Source organism: Paramisgurnus dabryanus, chromosome 8, assembly GCF_030506205.2.
Source record: "Paramisgurnus dabryanus chromosome 8, PD_genome_1.1, whole genome shotgun sequence".
Lineage (NCBI taxonomy): Eukaryota > Metazoa > Chordata > Actinopteri > Cypriniformes > Cobitidae > Paramisgurnus > Paramisgurnus dabryanus.
Genome location: NC_133344.1, coordinates 2628215 through 2637617, shown reverse-complemented (window position 1 = coordinate 2637617; position 9403 = coordinate 2628215). Strand labels below are relative to the sequence as shown.

The 9403-nt window shown below is 36.2% G+C and overlaps 1 long non-coding RNA gene across 1 annotated transcript; it reads right to left on the bottom strand.

Annotated features, from left to right (window-relative positions):
• Positions 1–2137: 2137 nt before the first annotated feature.
• Positions 2138–9167, bottom strand: LOC135771760 (uncharacterized). Its single transcript, XR_010543016.2, has 4 exons — positions 8923–9167; positions 7777–7912; positions 5177–5270; positions 2138–2946 (listed from the first exon to the last, which is right to left on the bottom strand). It is a non-coding gene; the product is annotated as an uncharacterized lncRNA (long non-coding RNA).
• Positions 9168–9403: the final 236 nt, after the last annotated feature.

Below are 9403 nucleotides of genomic sequence, written 5' to 3'. Positions count from 1 at the left end.
GAAAAGGTTTAGTAACAGTACTGACTTAAAGTAACAATTGAAATGATTACACTATAAATGCATGAAAGGGTACTTAATACAAACAATTAACTGTTTCCAATGTATGTGAGATATTACCTGATAAGATAGAGAACAGAGAAAGAAAGTTTAGATGAAAGAGAATCACCATTTAGAACTGGAATCTTAATGGCCTAAACCCAAGAACTCAGGTAAAGAAGAAAAGCAGATGGCAGCAACCAAAAGGCAAATGCCAAAAGGCAAAAGCCCAGAGCTCATGAAAACCAAGATCTTTATTCTCTATCCCTTGACCATGTGACTAAACCTAACATGATACATTTAAACTGACCAATCAGAAGACCACACCTTTAACCCCCACTGTATTGAATAAACAGCTGTGACAATAATCTGTGATCACTATCAGTAAGCACAGGAATGCAGATGGTAGAGTATGGAAATGGGGATTGTGACGAAGTTATAAATTCCTATATTTTTAATATTACAAAGGTTACTTACCTTAAGAAAAAGAGTACAGGAATTTTTTGGGTCATCAAGCAAAATTAAAAATAGGCAAGGCAACTATAGTGAAAGCAAAGCAAGCAAAACTAGAACTATTTTCTGTAGTTACTGTGTAAATATACAATATTTTGTGTTGTTACACTCTAAGTCAAACTTGTTACCCCCTTGTTTCATGTAGTTACATAGTAAATACGGCATCTGCGGGCTGTAAATTAAAGTGGCACTTGTTACCCCTTTGTTTCACGTAGTTACAGAGTAAGTACAGCATCTGCGGGCTGTAAATTAAAGTGGCACTTGTTACCCCTTTGTTTCACGTAGTTACAGAGTAAGTACAGCATCTGCGGGCTGTAAATTAAAGTGGCACTTGTTACACCTTTGTTTCCTGTAGTTACAGAGTAAGTACAGCATCTGCGGGCTGTAAATTAAAGTGGCACTTGTTACCCCTTTGTTTCACGTAGTTACAGAGTAAGTACAGCATCTGCGGGCTGTAAATTAAAGTGGCACTTGTTACCCCTTTGTTTCACGTAGTTACAGAGTAAGTACAGCATCTGCGGGCTGTAAATTAAAGTGGCACTTGTTACACCTTTGTTTCCTGTAGTTACAGAGTAAGTACAGCATCTGCGGGCTGTAAATTAAAGTGGCACTTGTTACACCTTTGTTTCAGGTAGTTACAGAATAAGTACGACAACTGCGGGCTGTAAATTAAAGTGGCACTTGTTACGCCTTTGTTTCAGGTAGTTACAGAGTAAATACATCATCTGCTGGCTGTAAATTAAAGTGGCACTTGTTACACCTTTGTTTCAGGTAGTTACAGAATAAGTACGACAACTGCGGGCTGTAAATTAAAGTGGCACTTGTTACACCTTTGTTTCAGGTAGTTACAGAGTAAGTACGACAACTGCGGGCTGTAAATTAAAGTGGCACTTGTTACACCTTTGTTTCACGTAGTTACAGAGTAAGTACGACATCTGCGGGCTGTAAATTAAAGTGGCACTTGTTACCCCCTTGTTCTGTGTAGTTATAGGGTAAATTCAATACTAGAGTACTGGTGTAGATAAACCTAATTTCAGCCAAAGTTATCAACAAAGAACTAAATTACAAATTTAAAAGCATAGTAGAAACACCTTAATTTAACCCAAAACAAGTTTATTTAAAACAAAAATATTTATCCAAACTATAACATATTAAATACTAACAATTTTAAAAGAATAACAAGAAACTGTAAAAACAACTAACGATGAATGAACAATTTAACAAAAGAACATCAATTTAATTATTTAAAAATAATTAACCCCTAAATTTGTTTTTATAGGCAACAGCTTGTTTGCTGCCTTCATTTTTTCAATTTTCGATTTCAGCTGGGGGCAGGATGAAAGAAATTTCAGCAAATCCTTTGCATATGACTGCAAGGTTGTCCCTGCAGTATAGATAGATTTCAGTCATGTGACTTTTTACGTTATGCCGCCATCTTGAGGACCTACCAAGTACAGGTAGGCTATTGACAAGCATTGGCTACCTTGCTACGATTTACGGATTTCTTATCTTTTACTGTCTATGATTCTTACGGATACAGTAAAGGGCTACGAAAGACAACATGTCGCATCTCGACGGTTATGAAAATAAACGCTACTTAAAAAAATGTATCTTGGTTAGGGTGTTATGCCTTCTCGATCCCTGATGCGTTCTTCCAGCCGCTGTCCGCTGCTACCGAACTACCACTATTTTACAACATAAGAAGGCGCGACACAACATGAAACTTTGCTCGAAGTATCACCTGGATCTCTACACATTAACGCGGGCATTGAGAACATTGTTTTTGTACACAGAGTTTACTAAAAAGAAAGGTTTTGTACAACTGACTTTGGCTGTTATGGTGTCCGCTCGTCATCTCTGCCAGACGTAAATAATCGATTTCCGAATGCGAATGAATGAATCTCACATAAGGCTCCTTTTTCAACTAGAAGGTCAATATTGTTTTTCACTTGCAACAAAACAACGACTTATGCGTGCATTTTTAAGGAACTATGCTTTAGGAGATATCATCTTTACTCTCCTCCCTACTTACGTCGCAATTGGAGATCGATACATCTTGACTGGGAAGAAAGCGGTGAGCGGACGCCAAATCATCCAAAGTCAGTTGTTCAAAACCTTCTTTTTAGTTAACTCTGTGTTCACAAACAATGTTCTCAATGCTCAAGTTCACGTGTAGAGACATAGGCGATACTTCGAGCAAAATATCATGTTGTGTTGAGCCTTCTTAGTGTTGTTAAAATAGCGATTTTGATGCTCACAGCATATTGAAGGCATAGCTTCTAGTTCTTTGCGACCACTTCAGGTCCTCAAAATGGCGGAAGACAAGTGATTGACGTCAGCTGACATCCATGTATAGGGAGGCACTGTGAAGTCTTCTCCCTCTGATGCAATTGCCACCTGTAATCACACAAGTAGAGAAATATTTATATATTTAGCAGAATGTCAAAAAAGAAAAAACTTGTTACACTAGTACAATAATAGGAAATGAATGGGGAAATATGGAAAAAAAATGTTTTTGTGTGTGTACAATTCACAAATCAGCCACGATATAAAAAAGTGCACAGCATGAATGAATGGGTGAAACTCTAAAGCATCAAGAGTGCAAGACAGACAGACAGACACACCAACCCTATATCACGAAATTACGTGACTATTTCACGCATGGACCAGCGTGAAAATGTCATGCTTTGCCGTGTTTGAGCGTGAGCATGTCACGCTTTTCTGTTTGTGTCACTGTCACGTATTGGTTACTCAACTTTTTTGTCCTATTTTCAAACCATTGTCGCTTCGGTTTAGGGTTAGATTTGGTGCTTGTGTTATATGTCACTTTAAGTATTTGTCACTTTAAGTATTGGTTTATAAAAAAAAGATACAAGGCTTATTCTTTTATATTTTCTAAACTTTAACCAGATTTCCCCTGTTGGGGTTAGAGTTTGTTTAGGTAAGGATGTAATTTTATGTAAATCTAACCCTAAACCGAAGCGACAATGGTTAGAAATTAGGACAAAAAAGTTGAGTAACCAATACGTGACAGTGACACAAACAGAAAGCGTGACATGCTCACCCTCTGCACGCGACCCTCTGCATGCGCTTCTCCCGGCTTCGCTCTTCACAAGCACCTGCCTGCTCTTGTGCTCAGCGCGAACTCAAGTCATTTAAAAAAAAAAATACCTCATAGAATAACATTGTTTTAGCGTTTCTTTTTTCTTTCTTCAGGTAGTAACTTAAATATATGAGAAGGAAAATATATTTGAGTGATTTCCGATCGATTTGACACATCTACGCTATTAAGAGAATATGAAGTTAGAAGCTTTTGAAAGGTGACTAAACAGCAGTGGTAAGATATTACGTTTACCTAAAGCGAATAGAATGTGTGTTTGTCATTTCGTTTTACCTCAGAGTCTAACATTTATTCTAGCGAAAATAAACGGCTATGGTAAGATCTGTTAACCTAAAGGGAATTAAATGTTTGTTTCTTTTTAATAAATATCTGTTTTAAGTCTTCTATATTGTGTTAAAGTCACTGGTTGTTTTTATATTTGATAGAAGAAAACATTCCTTGCTATTAAACAAAAACCTTGGAAAATAACATTCTAGAAACCAAAAACTAATGTTAGGGGAACGTTTTGGGTACCAAATTGTTAGCTGGGGATGGGCAGAAATAGTTGGCTTACATGGAAATCCAGGATTTATCAATATTCTACATTAAACAGTGTATTTTTTATTCGGGCTTCTTGAATTCATTTAGGGCTACCAAAAATGAAAGAGTGCCTGCCCGAAGGGCTATCAGGGATTAAAAAATTTTGCGAGCCCTGGTATCTCTATGGCAAACGTGCGGTGGAGGGCTGAGCCCACTCGGAACTACGGGAGCACAGAGGGGAATGTTAGCGGATGTTAAAGAGGAAACCGATTTAATTCAAACAAATCGATGTTAAACTACACATTCGAGTTAATCGATAAAATCGATTTATCGCCCAAGCCCTATCTGATTGTGTAGTTTGTTTAGTGTGTTGTGATTCGATAGCAGCTTAGCTTGCCGTTAGCTAAGCAGACGACTGACGTATTCCTGTGGGCGGAGTTTAGTAAAAAATAAAATTCTACTGAGGTCATTAAAGCAGGAAGTAGAGGGCTAAAGTCCAAAATGGCCGTTCGCTGTAGGCTTTGAAAGAGGAATTCTGTTAAAGAAAATATATCACCTGGGAGTGAACTTTGAGCTTCATCATTTTACAAGTATTATTAATGCTATTATAGCAACATTACACACTAACTAGGGTTTAAAAAAAGGGATATAGAAGAACGTGACCTTTAACTAAAGGTGGCATAGGCATAACAGATTTCACACTTTTAAAACCTGTGCTTTTAATATTGTCTGAACATTTGTAGATAAATAACATATATAACATATTTTGAGTTTATGCATGAGAGCGCCCTCTTGCTTTTGGATGTGGCAGCATTTGACCATAACTTATTGAGAAACTGGGCATAATAATTGTACAATTAATTATTACACCCCTACAGTATAGCCACTGTGCATCTGTGATGGATAAAAGTTTGCCGCACAATGGGTAACACTGAATAGACACACAACAGTACATCATCTAATCATACAAAAGAAGTAATGTAGTACCTATTATAACACAACATAGCCGTGTTTTTTAAAGGCCTTCTTCACCCCTGAACCATCCATGTTCATTGTTGCCATCAATCTGTTTGTAAGAACTCTGATAAAAGAAAAAAGACAACCAATTATATACATGATAACAGTAATCGTATTTATGTGTTTGGTGAGGGGAAAGATGTGGAACTAGGGTTGTCGTGGTGAAGGAATTTCCCTTGCAGTGATTTTGCGTGGCTCACTAGCGCGCTATGCTGTTTTAAATGTCTTTCCCTTATGAGAAAAAGATTAACAAGCTATACTATTATATAAATATATTTTTTGAAAAAACTAAAATAAATTGAAGAACAATTTCTTAACAAGAAGTTTTTTTAAGTGCAAATTTACATAGCATCGGCAAATACAAAACAAAGCAGTGTCTTAAAAATACATGTAAATTAGACCGTATTTATGCCCCTGTAAATGTACAAAACGAATGCAATATAGAAGGCAATGAATATTTATTTATGGCAAATTCAATAGTATATTAGGGCTGTCACTTTTTATTCGATATTCGAATATGCATTCGAACATGACGTGAAATATCCGTATTCGAACTTTAAATAAACCATCCGGTTTTTAAAATGCCATGTGTGGCGCATTTTTTACAGTAACACCTCGTAATAGGAAGGAGGCTGAGAGTGAGACCGACGACAGCAACTGTGCGCACGAGAGGGAATCAAATGGGACCAAAATGAACCTCATGTGCATGTCAAGATAGAATTATAGTTTGTATATAAAATGGCATATTGTTTATAGTGTTAAATATTAAAGCAGAATAAAAATACGTGTTAATACGTTCGCATTATGAAATTAGCATGTATGAGGATAATTTCATCATTTTTACAATGCAAAGTAAACTTTATATTAGACAACAACAGCATTCGTCTTGTAAACGGATTTGAAATGATGATGTGTTGACTGTCGCGCGTCACATAGACGACAGAGTCAAGTGAGATCTGCTTAACTCTATACCTTTAATTTCATCTCAAGTATCAAAGGGTTTGTGCTCTCTATCATTAAAAACGGTCAAGCAAACAGCACGCGCAGAGATAATGCACTTGTCAATGACGGCTTACAAACGCGCGGGTTATAGGCTGTATGTGTGCTTGTTGTCAATGAGATTTTTTCTCACAAACACGCTCAAGCGCGGGATATGTGTGCTTGTCAATGACGGGCATTAAATCCGTCGAATTCCGCGGAGTTTTCTGCCGAAATCTGCGGGCGCGAATTCCGTTTGCGTCTGTCTATATACTCCTGCTGCTATTTAGGTTGTCACGTTATTGTTTGTAACTGTTCTGAATCGTTTTTTCTATATATATATAAGTTTGTTATTCATAAGTTGATAACCTGCTGTTTCAAACATTAAGTAAAAAAGTAATCCATACAACCCTGTTTATGACTGTCACTGTTAATAATTTTGTGATTGAATCTCCATTACGGTGGGGTTTTTTATGCGCATGGGGGGGTGCTAGATATTCGAATATATTCGGATACATTGCATGATATTCGAAATCCGTTCGAATTTGATTTTTCTCAAAAGTGACAGCCCTATAGTATATTAGTAAATTAACGTGTATCTATTAAGTATGAAAACGAATAAATCATTGTTTTGGCTAAATTAATCTGGATAGATCATTTTTAGACTGATTTGTCATAATTTCAGATCAAGCTTAAATGCTATCTATAACAACTTAAATTATATCCCGAGTGTAACTTGGTCGAAAATATGTAGAAATATAGCCTATGCGAGAACAAATTACAGAACAAAAATGTTTAGCTCACGCGGACTGAACGAAAAGCCGTTAATTAAGCGAACTCTCTGTAAAATAGAGGACGTGCAGAAACAATCGGGTCGGCAGATGATCATCAATGTTTCTAATGTTTCACGCAGAGACTGGTGACAAAAAACTTTAATATCTAAATGTCCAGGTAAGAGTCAAGTGTTCAGTCAGTTAATAATAAAGCAACCGGCGTTAATGGCTGCAGTTTCCTCATCCACGGAGCGGACGCTGTAGATACACAAAGAAAAAAACTAAATGTTTTTATTTTAAGTGGTTTTAATGCTGGTAAGCAATCAGTTATATTATGGTGCTTTGTATTTGTGTTGATCAGTTAAATTAAAGTAATTTTAATCTTTAAAACTGCATCTAGATGCAGACGACGCAGCTATTCTGTCATCTTAGTTTCACTTCTTTCACACATTCACTGTATGATTTAACGAAATATGAATAGTATAGTATTACATTTTGAATTGAAATTTACGAAAAACAAGTTACTCTCTTAACTCTTGACAATCTATTTGGCCTTTATTATACATGTATGATGTGAAAAACAAGAAGGGCATAGCTATATATGAATTTAATGTGAAAAGCGCGGTTGTTGCGGTTACGTGTCATTCATGTGGTTAAGCTTCTCAGCAGTGCGGAAATACAGGATTGCGGTTACCGCGACAGCCCTATGTGGAACTCGTTCCATTGTTACACCAAACAGCACATATAGGCTAACATACAAGGAGAGGAAAAAACCCTGGATAAGCAAATCACAGGGAGAGATTCAGAGCACCCACTCACCCCTGGGCCCCGGACAACGTCACATGGTGAAAGATGCAAGAGTCACAACCCTGGCACGGACAATCCGGATAGTAGTCTCTGGAGGAGCATGAAGGAACACAATGGCTGGAACAAACAGAGACTCCAAACAAACGATCTGACAAAGACAAGAGAGACAGGGTGTTAAATATCAGGTGGAATGAGCAGCAGCTTACATCTCCTAAAACTGTCATTTTACATTCATAAGGTTTATTTTCAGGGTTTTTCCTGGCACAAAAGGAGGCGGAGGTGGTGTCATCCTGATCTTAACTTGTACACACACGTAGGCCTACCGTACCTTTAAGTGGCTTACCCAAAGTGACTTCAACGTATTATTTCTAATAAAAGTTGATTAAAATGACAATTATTAAGTAAAAATTTATATAAAACATTAATTATTTTACCAAACAGGGATGTTTTTAATAAAATAAAGCTTTTTATCACCTTTAACTAACTTTTTAGCCCACAATGGCCAACTGAATTAACCAGTTTTACTAAATAATCAAAGCTCATTCACATCTTGCAATCTCTGTGGTTTATTTTAAATGATTCAATCAGGGTATATTCAGGAATCATAGAGATGAATTTACTACCTTTTTCACCACCTTCACAAGATTTTTTACTACCAACACGACATATGACTGAAAAGTTAAATAGCTTAAATGAAGCGGTTCAAATGAGTCATTCGTGTGCGAGAACGTTGTACTGGGGAACTCGCTGTGTACAGTTACAATATAGCCTAACTTACCGATTCAACGATCCAACTGCACTGATAAAGACATAACAATGATGTTGCCTACGATACGTCATATTAATTTCGCATCCAACTTTAGTGGACAATTTTTTGAATAACTTTTATTAGTACGAACAAAAACTGTAAAACTAACATTACTCGCGACATTTCAAAATCGTAGACATTTTAAAAAACAAGTTATCTGCTTAATGGATCTAACTCTGTTAAATTACCTCAGAATCCTTCACAGTAATGTTACATTAACTAAGGGTAATTTCAATTCACAAAAAGAACAAATTAATCATTGCAACGTCAAATATTTAATCAAAACACAATCTTCTAAGTTTTTAAAGTCACCAAATTATGTTTTATTTCATGAGATGTTTATTACTCACCTGATAAAAGCGCCAACTTTCTTGAGCTGCTTCGACTTCCCCTCACAGCTGGCCTGACGTGATGACGTGCGTTTCAACGGTCATCAACGTCATAAATCTTCCAAATATTTTTTATTTTATGTTTTTCCGTGTATACATGTATAACATTGTCATCCTAGGTTTGCATCAATTTACACACAAAAATAAATAAATAAATTGTTGTAGTCCATTATTTAGCTGCAGAGAAACCCAAGAATGTCCAAAAGCTATGGCGCCATCTACAGGTGGAATTAGGAATAGAGAATATAAATAGGCATTGTAGGTCCTACATTTTTCATAATTAAAATTTTTTTTTTTAAACAAATATGATTTTTTTAAGAACCCTAGCATTGCATCTATCAGTTAAAGACAATAAAATGTAAATAATTTAAAAATATGTAGCATTTTCACTATGAAAACTCTAACTAATGTAAATTTTCAATAAATGACCATGTAGTTGTAA